The sequence below is a fragment of the Ranitomeya variabilis genome, chromosome 5 (assembly GCF_051348905.1).
Source record: "Ranitomeya variabilis isolate aRanVar5 chromosome 5, aRanVar5.hap1, whole genome shotgun sequence".
Lineage (NCBI taxonomy): Eukaryota > Metazoa > Chordata > Amphibia > Anura > Dendrobatidae > Ranitomeya > Ranitomeya variabilis.
The window spans coordinates 83,328,116-83,340,713 of NC_135236.1; the positions used below are offsets into that span (position 1 = coordinate 83,328,116).

At 48.4% G+C, this 12,598-nt stretch overlaps 1 protein-coding gene across 2 annotated transcripts in view; it reads right to left on the minus strand.

Moving 5' to 3' along the window:
- The window catches only part of OGDH (oxoglutarate dehydrogenase), a 72,671-nt gene extending 60,342 nt beyond the window's left edge, over nt 1-12,329 (minus strand). For both annotated transcript variants that reach the window (XM_077262752.1, XM_077262753.1), the window contains exon 1: nt 12,203-12,329. The gene's annotated coding sequence lies outside the window, so the exon portion shown is untranslated. The remainder of the gene's footprint in view (nt 1-12,202) is intronic.
- Between the last annotated feature and the right edge of the window lie 269 nt (nt 12,330-12,598).

Genomic DNA, 12,598 nt, shown 5'->3' on the forward strand with positions numbered 1-12,598 from the left:
GACATATCCAGAAATGAGGGTGGCAGTGAGGTACGGGGCGACAGTGCAGATATCCTCGGCTGTGCACATTTAGGAACATAAGAGTGGAATTAAGTTGGCAAATGTTAGCAGACGGCTCAATCCGCAGTAATTTCCTGCATGAATGCCTAGAAGATCTATCTGACCCGCTCAGCCGGCCTCAGCCCCCACATCAGTGTAAGGAATAGCTGTTCTCGGAAAGGTACAGGAAAACTAACATTTCCAGCATGATGTGATACCCTGATAACGCCCCATACCTCACTAGAAGGGTATGCCCACAATGGACTGATATGCTGCAGAGAGTCTGCACTAAACCATGTGGTGATGAATCTGTCACTATGTCAGAAGATTCCCTCCGGCTGCATTCACACATTGCGACCACGGTAAGGGGTTTTTTAAAGCACAGCAGTAAACATGGAACTTTGTTGGGCGCTATTTCAAAAATCGCAGCAAACGGTGCATTTCTGTACAGCAGCTGCAACATGTGAACATAGCCTTACACAGCTACAGGCGAACCATCACTCCAATCTTCCAAATACTCTGATTTTCGTTTCCTCAAAAACAAATGACCCAAGATGTTGTCAGTGAGTTCCTTGGATTATGACAGGTATAAGAAAGCGCCAACCTACTCCATAGGGTTAATACTAAAAGCACAAGATATCCCCTATAAATGGGATGACCTTTTGATCGTTAGGACCCAAGAATATGGCTCTGCCTTGAGTGGAAATGAGACTCCTACGCTCGACCTCCGCTCCACCACCTGTCTATGGTATGGAGGACCTCCGCTCCACCCGCTATGGTACAGCAGACCTCCGCTCCACCGACTGTCTATGGTATGGAGAACCTCCGCTCCACCGACTGTCTATGGTATGGCAGACCTCCGCTCCACCCGCTGTTTATGGTACAGCAGACCTCCACTCCACTGACTGTCTATGGTACAGCAGACCTCCGCTCCACCCGCTGTTTATGGTACAGCAGACCTCCGCTCCACCCGCTATGGTACAGCAAACCTCCGCTCCACCCGCTATGGTACGGCAGACCTCCGCTCCACCCGCTGTCTATGGTACAGCAGACCTCCGCTCCACCTACTGTCTATGGTACAGCAGACCTCCGCTTCACCGACTGTCCATGGCATGGCAGACCTCCGCTCCACAGACTGTCTATGGTACAGCAAGAAATAGCCAAGCTCTGTACTCCGCTTTCTTCAGCAACTTCATAGACAATAGCGGAATCTGTCACACAAAGGTTGACCTTTGAAAAACAGTATATATGCAATATGTACTTTTTCCAGTATACTGTTATATATATACTAGTCAGATGGAGACCAAAAGAACACTCTATTGGCCACTGTCTGAGCAATGGATCTATAAGGACAGGTCTGGTACACATGCCAACAGAGTTTCTGGCATATGTGATAAATGTATGCACAAACCATGATATGATTGGAGCCTTAGAAGGCTCGTCATCACCTAATCAGAGGACAGGTGATAACTTGTTGATCGGAGCGTGTCCAACCACTGGGACACACAGCAACTGGCAAAACGGGACACTAGTATCTGGTAGAAAGAAGCTTCAGTGCACAAGTTCGACAGCAGTATCATTCATTCCCTATGGGGCTGCCGAGCGCTGCGCTTCACTTTTCCGGCAATCCCATAGACAATGAATGAAGCTGTGGTTGGGGATCCAAGTGCCCTGTTGTGCAGATAGGTGCGGGCCCCAGCAGTCGGACCTCCACCAGTCAGTAAGGCATCCCCTATACTAAGTGACAGCTTGTTTACCTTGGACAACCCCTATAATTCAGCGGATTCCTCCTAACTTCATCACAAGCACACACGCACGCTCAGCTGTTTGATGGCTAGAGGGGGACATGCCACTGCACTCCTGACAGCAGCTCATTGCCCAAGGCCACAAAGAATCAGGCATGTGGAAAGTCAACATTCTTGACCCACCCGTCTGTCCAAAAGTCATCTGTGTATGACAGCAGCTTCCAGACCGGAAACTATGCGGAATTTATGGCAAATTTTCCCCGGCCCCCTGGGACTTCAGTGTGTGACTCTAGGCTCGTCGGTGGTCTGGACAATACCCTCGTGTACCGGGAAGTAGTGATGAGCGCTCCTCCAGTTTGCCTGGGTATAAACAGAGTATCACGGGTGCTCGAGTGACATGTTCCAGTCCCTGCGGCTGATAAGACAGCCACAAGACATGTGGGAATTGCCCGTGTTTGCCAGGTAATCCCCGCATGCTTGGTGGCCAACAGCTGCAAACCATCTCGAGCACCAGCGATACTCGGTGCATACCTGAGAAACAAGAACCTACGCTCATCACTAACGTTGAGTATTCAGTCACTTCATTTCCATGACGGCTTCCTCCAGATCAGGTAGAGCCACATCTTACACGCCGCTCATCATCATTTATATTCCTTCTGTGCTTCTTGCATCCTCCAACTTGTCTTAAAAACAAACCAATTAGGAACATTCCTGGGTCATCACTCACCATCAGTCACAATGTTCTCCTCCTATGCGAGATGCATGTTTCACCATCATGGGCAGTAATCAAGAAATGTAGGTCACCATCATAATGATCACCCAGCTTTCCTACACTCCTGAATGAGAATCACTATGAGGGTATAACTAGCCAAAATGGCTGTACTGCGTGCCATTCGTTTCAGGGCTCATACTGGTTGTCCTCAAGTAAAATATTTATATATATATTTATATTTTTAAACCAATAAAGAAAATTATAAGCAAGAGTGGTGTGGCAGGGTTACAGCAATTATGGCCTGGGATTGACGAGATATTCCCATCTCCAATATCCTATCCCAATATGTAGTGGGTGTGATAATATTGGAAAATACCTCTAATTAGAAACGTGGTATAGTTCTGCTGATTAGCAATGTCGTTTACCCCATGTGCAGGGCTTGCAGTAGATTAGGTATCCACGGTTACATCCACTAACAACTAACTGTCACTATATGAGTGGTGGTAACCATGGATACCTAAGCTACTGCAATGCCCTGTACATGGTGTAAGCGACACAGCTAATCAGAACTACTGTACTACATGTCTAATTGGGGGTATTTGCTATTATTATTATAATCACACCTACTACATATTGGGATATGATATTGGAGATAGGAATACCTTTTTAAGGCCCACATGTATGTTAAAGTTGTCTGAACCAGTTGATATTGGCAGGGCCAGCCAACCATCCAATGTGTACGAGGGGCCTCCCGACAATTTAAGTCAGGTGATGATGTCCAATCCTTATGTTCGGGGGGAGATGACAGGAACGCGGACCCGGTCATTACTGTGTACGGGGGAGTCAGGAGAGAGAGGTGTCTGCCCAGCGATAGTCCGGACCAACGTGTTTGGTTAGAGATGTGGTTTCACAACTTTCTAGAGTGGGAAACCCTTGGCAAAAGAGTACCCGCTTTATTCTATGGGCAGCACGGTGGCTCAGTGGTTAACACTGCAACCTTGCATCGCTGGGGTCCTGGATTCAGATCCCACCAAGGACAACATCTGCGAGGAGTTTGTGTGTTCTCCCTGTGTTTGTGTGGGTTTCCTCCCACATTCCAAAGACATACTGATAGGGAACCTAGATTGTGAGCCCCAATGGGGACAGCGAGGATAATGTCTGTAACGCGCTGTGGAATTAATGGCCGCTATATAAAATGAGTAAAATTTAATACATTCTGATGAACCCCCTTCCATCTCCCTTAACCCCTTCAGAATCGGGCTTTTTTTATTTTTTGTGGTTTAGTTCTTCCTTTTATTTCTTCCCTTTTTTTCATGAGCCATTATTTAAAAAAAAAAAAAAAAAAAAAAAAAAAAATTGGTAATGAGGACCCGTCTTGTGGGGCGAGTTGTTAGCTTTTTACTGAAAAAAGGGAAAATATTCCAAATGGGGCTAAATTGTTAAAAAAACAAAAAAACTCCAATTCCACCATTGTTTGCAGAGTTTTGATTTTTACGGCGTTCAGTATAAATGACCCGGCGACACGATTCTTCAGGTCAGTACAAGTATGATGATACTAATACTGTATTGATCCTTTCATCCCCTATAGGGCTGCGCTCAACTTTGTTCAGGTAGCCCCATAAAAAAAAATGTACTCCATTCTAATGAGGATAGAAGGGCCGTGTTCTGCCGATCGGTGCAGGTCCCGGTGGTGAGACCCCCCGCCGATCACCTTCCATAAGTGATAACTTATTCATTGGACACGAGCGTGTTTAGCAGCCCGTTCCTAAAACAGCCAATGTACATGAACCCCAAATTTTGTCTAACATGCCCCATTGCTTAGGCAGGCCTACCATCCTCACTAGTCTTCTCTCGGAGTGGTAGAGATGCTGCGGAATATGTAGATCATCCGGAAGATTGAGATTATATTCTCCTCCATTCCATTGTAAACCAGGAATGAATTGCTGTTTCTTTCTCAGATAGATAGATAGAATGTATATGTATATATATCTGCCTTCACTATAACTACTCGTGTGCTGCTCCTATGGGATTACTCTGCATGTTTAGACTATGTCACCGCACGCCAGCCACTACAAGTAACATACCCGGTTCCCACCAGTCTCTGCTTTGTACGTGCTGGTCTATAGGACAGTAACACCAGTCTGTACTGATGGGACGTGCGTCTGTCTGGAAGCTGAACCACTGCACAACCTGTTTGCTCGTGCAGGGCTGTGCTGGCACAGTGAGCATAGTCCTGACCTTCAGGGGAAGGACACACACAGGACTGAAGGGCACAGACCAGAGCTGGATTCCCTACAGAAGAATTATACCTGGCGTATATTTCCCCAGACATTACAGATCCGATTACCATATATGAAATCCTGGCTAAAAAAAAAAAAAAAAATTACAGGGGTAGTAAATAATCATCACTTCCACATTCATATATGAGGTTCCCAAAACTCGCCCATTTACGTGACTGTCTACAAAACACGTGAAAAAGGTCTTCGTGGCGACTGATGATGTTCACTACAAAATGGTAAAATTTGGCATAAGAACACAAAACGTAAAAGGACAGATACGTCAAAGTGTAGAAAACTGGCGTAAAACACTCTGAAAGGCACTACAGGTGATTTTTGGCAGTTTTCGGGCAGCTCTACCAAAATGGTCAGGGCTGAGAAAAGGGCCAGGGTAGAATGGGCTGGGACTAGAATCAAGTTCATTATGGCAGCGTTTCTCTCGCCAGGAATGTTAGTCCAGTCACTGACTAGGGTACAATTTCTGTTGAGGCATATACCATTGAGAAGATGCGATAAATTCATTAAGTGGCGTTTCCCGCTAAATGAATTTGGTGCCTCATTCCTAGACGCACCTCGTTATGACTAGCGTCCGCAACACCAGTCTTAATAAACAGAGGGCAAAGTGTAAAGTGGCCTCACATTTATTTTTCAGAAGAAAGTTGTCATGATTTGTATTCCATGTTAAAGGGGGTGGTCACATGATTGATGTTTCACGAGCGCTCCGCTCAGATTGTGAGCTCCTGAATGACTGCACTACCCGATGCTGTTATATGAGGCAACATTGGAGGAGCACAGGGGCGGTACAGCGATCCTGCCAGCCTCGGAGCAGCGCTTACAGGCTCCATAGCAGAAAGCTTTGTTTTGGATTCCAGTCGCCACCATTAATAGATGGTATCGGTGACTGGTAACCTAGGCAACAAGCAAGAAACAATAGAATTCAGAATCCCTGTTCTCAAGTGGGGATTTAAATCTCCTGTAACACCCGATTGCGGATCTCACCCAGCACTGCGTCAGGGACAGCTAATCACCTGGAAACCATCTTCAAAAGGCGCTGTGCTAGAGAGCGGCAGCTCCACATATCGCAGTCTTACACGCATACTTGTACATTTACGACAGTCCCAATTCATTACACAAGCATCATGTCTGACAGACAACCATTTGTAACCAAACATTCCTGGAGTTCCCTGTACAAACCAGTCCGACCCTGCTGCACCCGGTCCTTACCGGGAGCACACACCACCTTCACTAGCAAAACAGGGAAGACATGGTGCCAAGTGGCGCTGCGCCAACAATGTGCCCACATGCTGCAAGCACCGCAGCACTCCTATAGGCATACAGACCATCACCCACAATAAGCATCGTCATCTGGTGACACTACATCTCCCAGCATGACGCCCTCTAAACTACTGCACTGTTGGAGGAAAGTGCTTTTGGCATGTTCTTCTCTTTATACTATTTGATAATTGATCCTTTCTAATTATTTACTTTCTTTCTGGGGAAGGTAGCGGACACGCAGAGAAGATTCCTAAATGGTATATTTATTAATTGAACCAGTAAAAGGGGGCAAAGAGTGTACAGTCACGTATTAGGATCCATCGTGGAGCAGATCTCTCATGGCCGCCATATCCCCAGCAGGCATGAGCGAATGTGCTGGGATAAGGTGTTATCTGAGCATGCTCGGGTGCTAACCGAGTGCTCCAAAACCATGTTCTCGTCCCTGCGGCTGTTTGACAGCTGCAATACACGCATGGATGTTTGTAATCTCTGCATGTGTTGCAGCTCTCAGGGCTTCTACTCCAGACGACTGCATCAAGCAATTTGCACCAAATCTAGGAACATTTTTGCTGCAGAAAAGCTGCGAATTTGTGGCAGCATTAACCCTTAGCACCTGCATCAAAATCTCCATGTGAACATGGGGATTTTGGTGCCAATTTGCTTAGCAAAGAGTTTGCTGAAATCTCATCTATTTAGCTGGTACTAAATTACAAATTATGAAAAATCTGCACTGTGTGAACATACCTACCGTATATAATGAAATGTTCTAACCAAAACTTACAGAAAATCTGGAGAGCACCAGTCTCATGTAAATGTGCTATTTGTCCCCCAGTTTTCCCCATATAAGCCTGTATAAACATTATGTACTGTCATTATGTACTGTATGTGCCTGGAAAACAGGCAGTGCACACAACAAGTGGAGCCATAGACCTGGCATGTATCAGGCAAATACAAGAAAAAAGTTAAAATCGTTTCCTTTTGGCCTTTGTTGGGCCGGTATGTGTGATATAGGATTGTCTCCTATATAGGATTACCACACTATTCAATATAGAGGCAATTGGAGAACAAAGAACGGAATACTACATAGCTAAGGCTTGAGAAATATACAGAACAGCTGATGGACGCTGCTTGAGCCGCAGGCAGCAGGTATCAGACACCGACTGTAGGATTCCAGCCATGTATGTGTGAATCAACACTGAGGAGTTTAAAAGGCCGATGCCCTTGAGTGACAGGTCTGTCCTTGCCTGCGCGTACAGTGAGAGCTGTCAGTCACTGGCAACGGGTGGTGAGAAGGTTTCAAAAACATGTCTCTGAAACAGCGCAGCATTTCAAAGTCAAACATACCTGGCTGCGATCATACAGCTGATCTATGGGCAGCATGCGTCTGCTGTCAAATTCCATTTAAATGTCCCAAGCCACCCACCGATCACTTAGAACTGTGCATACCTGCTTAACTTCAGCAGGCAGAGGCACCCTGCTCCTGAAAAAGTGTGCACATAGCAGTGTACGGCCCCACAAGCTTCCATCTGAGCCTGTACACTGCAGAGTGCACACAGCAGTGTACGGCCCCACAAGCTTCCTACTGAGCCTGTACACTGCAGAGTGCACATAGCAGTGTACGGCCCCACAAGCTTCCTACTGAGCCTGTAAACTGCAGCATGCACATTGCAGTGTACGGCCCCACAAAGCTTCCTACTGAGCCTGTACACTGCAGCATGCACATAGCAGTATACGGCCCCACAAGCTTCCTACCGAGCCTGTACACTGCAGCGCGTACATAGTGCACGGCCCCGCAAGCTTCCTATTGAGCCTGTACACTGCAGCGTGCACATAGTGTACAGCCCCACAAGCTTCCTACCGAGCCTGTACACTGCAGCGCGCACATAGCAGTATACGGCCCCACAAGCTTCCTATTGAGCCTGTACACTGCAGCGTGTACACAGCAGTGTACAGCCCCACAAGCTTCCTACCGAGCCTGTACACTGCAGCGCGCACATAGTGTACGGCCCCACAAGCTTCCTATTGAGCCTGTACACTGCAGCATGCACATAGCAGTATACGGCCCCACAAGCTTCCTATTGAGCCTGTACACTGCAGTGCGCACATAGCAGTATACGGCCCCACAAGCTTCCTATTGAGCCTGTACACTGCAGCGTGTACATAGCAGTGTACAGCCCCACAAGCTTCCTACCGAGCCTGTACACTGCAGCGCGCACATAGTGTACGGCCCCACAAGCTTCCTACCGAGCCTGTACACTGCAGCGCGCACATAGCAGTGTACGGCCCCACAAGCTTCCTATTGAGCCTGTACACTGCAGTGTGCACATAGCAGTATACGGCCCCACAAGCTTCCTATTGAGCCTGTACACTGCAGCGTGTACATAGCAGTGTACAGCCCCACAAGCTTCCTACCGAGCCTGTACACTGCAGCGCGCACATAGTGTACGGCCCCACAAGCTTCCTATTGAGCCTGTACTCTGCAGAGTGCACATAGCAGTGTACGGCCCCACAAGCTTCCTATTGAGCCTGTACTCTGCAGAGTGCACATAGCAGTGTACGCCCCACAAGCTTCCTATTGAGCTTGTACATTGCAGCGCGCACATAGCAGTGTACGGCCCCACAAGCTTCCTATTGAGCCTGTACTCTGCAGAGTGCACATAGCAGTGTACGCCCCACAAGCTTCCTATTGAGCTTGTACATTGCAGCGCGCACATAGCAGTGTACGGCCCCACAAGCTTCCTATTGAGCCTGTACTCTGCAGAGTGCACATAGCAGTGTACGCCCCACAAGCTTCCTATTGAGCTTGTACATTGCAGAGCGCACATAGCAGTGTACGGCCCCACAAGCTTCCTACTGAGCCTGTACACTGCAGCGTGCACGCTCCTGCACAGTCGTTTGAGGAGCCACTCCACCAGGAATCAGCAGGGGAAAAGATTTCCCAATCTGAAAAAGAACAAATCAATGGCATTTACCAGAAATTGGGAGTTGTCTCAGTTTCTCTGGCGGTGCACACAGCAGTCTTGCCTTCCTAGCTGCTTGGAAGGGTTGCGCTCCTGAAGATTGACAGATCGGACCAACAGCACGGTCCAACCCAAGTGCCCTCTCACCCTTTCTGCTAGCAGAGGCGGCATTGCTGAAGTGCAGGGAGGAGAACTGAGGCTGGTTGGATCCAATGATCTGCACAGAACCTGCAAGCAGCGTGCTTTCCTTACCAAGGTAAACGACCACTCAACCCAGCACAAGTGACCAGCAGCCGCACACAAGACTAACAATCCCTCAAGTCCGGATAATGGAGAGGATTGCTAATAAGAAGCTGGGACGTTGCTACTGTTTACAAGCAGATCCCAATTTTAAGCATATTATGTCTACGCTATGGTTCTGCTCAAACTGAGTTGTATCATCCTTGTTATTGGGCTCCCATAGATTTCTATCCCCCCTACCATACACCTCCTGTTCCTACATTCATTAGTACAGCGCTTCTGCTGAATGTCAAGACATTTATCAGATTACGGAGACGTTCTCCCATTCCTGATGAAGGACACCGCAATGTCCAGGGCTCACACACCGCCCTGCAAACGTCACAGCACAATGACAAGTATCGTGCCGCCGAGTCCACAGGATCGTTAGCCAGGACACTTTTACACACTTTAATCTTGATGTGGAACAATTCACTACAGTAACGTTTATCCTATTGTTGCCCTAAATAATTAGGAGGCAGACACAGACGTAGCGCTCACATCCAACCAGGGACCGATTGGAGGATAATAATATCACTGAGTTTTGGGAACTACAGGAGGATCCACTCATTACAGGGCTGTCAGGCACCTCTCACCTCTGCATCCATAGAGGGGTACGCTGACCACTTGCCCGATGAAGTGTATGTGCACGGCATTTCTTAAATGTACCCACAGAGTATTTACGAGAAAGACTTTGCAAGAACTTTTTTTTTTTTTGCTTTCTGAAACTTTTGTTTTTGGTATCTTTTCTGTGATTTTTTTGCAACTTGTCTGTCGGTGTTTTTTTTTTCTTTTCTTAAGGGTATGTGTCAACGTTCAGGATTGCTTCAGGATTTGGTCAGGATTTTATGCAGGTAAAATCCTGACCAAATCTGCACCTGAGGTCACTGGGAGGTCACCTGCGTTGTCCTTGAGTTTTTTCTGCAATGTAAGGACATGCTGCGTTCTTAAAAGACGCGCTTCATGTCAGTTTTCTCGGGTGTGCCGCATGCATCTTTTACTGCATAGTGGAGACAGGATTTCATTAAATCCCCTCCACTATGCTGTAAGTCTACGTTCACATTAGCGTTCGGCGCCGCAGCGTCATGCGCCCCTATATTTAACATGGGGGCGCATGGACATGCGTTGTGCTGCGTTTTGCGACGCATGCATTTTTTTGGCCGCAAGCGTTGGGTGCAGATAACGCGACAAGTTGCATTTTTTTTGCGTCCAACTTTCGGCAAAAAAGGACACATGCGTCGCAAAACGCAGCGTTTTAGCGTGCGTTTTGTTGCGTTTGTTTGCGTTGTGTCGCCGACGCTGCGGCGCACAACGCAAATGTGAACGTAGCCTTACATCTGGACGCTGCGTTTTTTATGCATGCTGCTCAATGCTGCGTCAAAAACACAGCGTTTCCTGAACGTGGACACATACCCGAATACTTTCATTTTATGAACTAGCGAGCAGCTTCCAAGCAGCGCTGCCTACAACAGATCACGTTTTCAGGATTTCCTTCATTTGCAAAGGAGATGGAAATCCTGAACTTTACAAGGTTTACTTAGCGCTTTTTCAGACGGGTTATGGAGTGGATCCAACTGAAAGACGTTGTGTGCAGATACCCTAGAAGGGTTAGTAGACGCTTTGCTCTTTGCATGAAGACGCGAGCCGTGGAGGACGAGGCAGACATGACCACTGGACAGATGCTGTGTGCAGCCGCAGGAGTTGTGCCCGCATCCCTGTATAACAGGACAGGCGCACGAGAGCTGCCAATACCTGACCGCCAACACGTCAGCAGCGCCCCCCACATGCCGATGGAAACGTGTCAGGGCCAAGACGCAACATTAAGTCACACCAAAAAAAGTTTGTGCAACTTCTCCACAACTTGCTGTAACTACTATTTTCTTTTTTTTAGAGATGCAATATGGCTTAGTAAATGAAAAATCACAGCAAGTTCACAGCCTCACGTGGTCCACACTCTGGTCTCAGAGCATTCAAGAGGGACCCGAGAACCAAAAAGTAGATTTCTGCGCACACCTGACAGTCGGGGGGGGGGGGGGGGCACACACACCTGACAGTCGGAGGGGGACGGTTGAAAGACACACATACAGACACCTGGCAGGTGGGGGGGGGGGGCAGAGACACAGACCCCTGACAGTCGGGGGGGGGGGGGGGGGGGGGGGGGGACACACATACAGACACCTGGCAGGTGGGGGGGGCAGAGAGACACAGACCCCTGACAGTCAAAACTTCAGCCTGGGGTGTAATCTGTGTCCAGTAGTGACTGAGTGGCTGTATCTCCTAGAGGTCATGGGCCTTACCCTCCACCCTGGCCCCATGGAGCTGGGCTAGCTGGGTCACACCTATAGGCCAGACTACAGGGGTCACCATATCCAGAATACAACTTCTTGCTCCCTAGTAGTAGTAGTGTCCCACGTCACTGCCCGCCATCAGCACAGCACATGCCTACAGAGCAGGCAGAGGCGCCATCTGGGAGGGGAAGACACTTGTGACACTACCATGGGATGCTGGAAGTTCCAGTTCGCTTTGGAAGAACTGCCCGAGCGCGCAGTCACCCTGCTCAGGAGGCACCGCCACCTCCGCGGCTTACAGAGGGGGAAAGTGACTCCTGAAGTAACGCCCTAGCTATAAAGCATGCTGCACGGGCCCACCTAACTTGACCTCGCTGCAGCCTTGGACACACAACCCCACTCTTGTGCAGTTGAAGCCCCTCCCACAGGTCTTTCTCTCCACCAACAGCTGAAGCTGTTATCAAAGCCGTTTCCGTAAAGGCTCTTTTGATTGGCTCTCAGGCTGACTAACACCGGCGGGGAGTTATATGAAGCAGTCGCCCGGATCCCCGCTGCTGACGTCACGTCACAGCCAGCACCCTGCCTTTCACATGGAGGGATTAGCCATCCAGCCATAGCCGGGCCAGCTCACCTTGGCTTGCAGAATGCAGCCACTGCCGTCCGCTCCGTCCGGCTCCCGCCCGACGAATGGCTGGGAAAGCTGGAGGGCGCGGCCAGAGAACAGATCGACACGCCCTGCCGAATATTACGTATATGGCCACGCCCCTGCAGCATGACGCACACTACCACGCCTCATTACGGTTTTTTCTTATTCAAGAACTTAAAACTTTGTTAACAAACAAAACTAACAATTTCTTTGAGGAGCCTGTGGATGGCATAGTTTTTGCCTGAGTAACAGGGGTGTAAAGTTTTTTTTCCAGGCTGTTCTCATTCTTGTTTTCTCAGTGCTGACATCTGTGATCAAGCCATGTTCACACGTTCAGCATTTGGTCAGTATTTTACCTCCACAGGCAGAGAAGAGACTGAA